Here is a 1,187-nt window from a genome sequence, read left to right on the forward strand (position 1 = left end):
GGACGCCGCCTGCGCCCCGCGCGGGCCCGCCGCGTCGGCCTGCCGAAGTGAGACAGGGCAGCGGGGAAGACGGCTGTAAACACGGACGCGTGCTGTGTCTTGTGTTAACTGGCTGCCCGCGCCAGCTCCGTGCTCGTTTGGGCGGATTCTTCGCTTCAGCGGCCCTCACTGGTTCTTCCCGGTGAAGTTCGCTTGTTTCCTTCGAAGTGTGTTTCCTTTGGCAGTTTTATTTGGTTGTAACTTGGGCTTGTGTGTTTTTTCTGAACTAACCTGATCTTACAGACTGGGAGGCTAAGACAGTAGCAAAGGCTGTTGTTTCAGGTTTCTGGGGAGAGGCGCTCGCCCCGGCAGTAGCCGGTAAACACGGCTAGAGTCTCGGGTGCTCGCGCGCGCAGTGTGCGGACGCCGAAATGCCAGGACGGGACCACGGAATCCCGCCGGGAAAGCGTGACTTAGGCGTGCGAAGAGCCGACTACGGGTGCAGGCCCCGTGGCACAGTGTGCATGATCGGGACGCTCAAGAGATGTTCGAGATGACAGCTTGACTAAAGGGAGTTTTTATGGGGAATCGGACAAACGAGGGCTGCGGAGCAGCAGACATGTAGGACCCCAGAGTCAGAAGGGTCGTCGTCTGTAGTTGACGGAATAAGAGATAGAGGTAATGACATGTGACATAATTATCGACAGAGGAACTAACACACCACATATATGTGTACATATACATATATAAATAAAGGCAAAAGTGACATAAATGGTTATCATGACTGGACAGAAACTGTAGCCGAAACTAGTAAGTTAGAAATTAGTGTAGCGTAGAACGTATTTTTAGAGGAATCGGGAATTACCATTAGAAATTGAGTTGTCAATTACAAGTTGGGAGTTCCTTCACCTTCTGGGTGGGAAAGAGGCAGGGAATTCATACATCATTGTTCATACAACCTGTTTGAAGCGTAGTTTGGAATCATGTTGTAGAAGGCTTTGAACATTAGGCTGAAGACTGTGATATCTTCATTTTGCCAGTAATGGAGAGTCCTGGCTGGCTTTAGTAGGACGTCCTGGGAAGGTACCGTGAAGATAGCTGAGGGCTGGAAGAGGGCTGGAGACAAACAGGGAGAGGTCACCACAGACAGGGAGGGCCCAAGCCGGGCTCAAGGCCAGGGCCAGGGGCAGGGGAAGGTCTAGGTGGGA

This window comes from Chinchilla lanigera, unplaced genomic scaffold, assembly GCF_000276665.1.
Source record: "Chinchilla lanigera isolate Chin_1 unplaced genomic scaffold, ChiLan1.0 scaffold00025, whole genome shotgun sequence".
Lineage (NCBI taxonomy): Eukaryota > Metazoa > Chordata > Mammalia > Rodentia > Chinchillidae > Chinchilla > Chinchilla lanigera.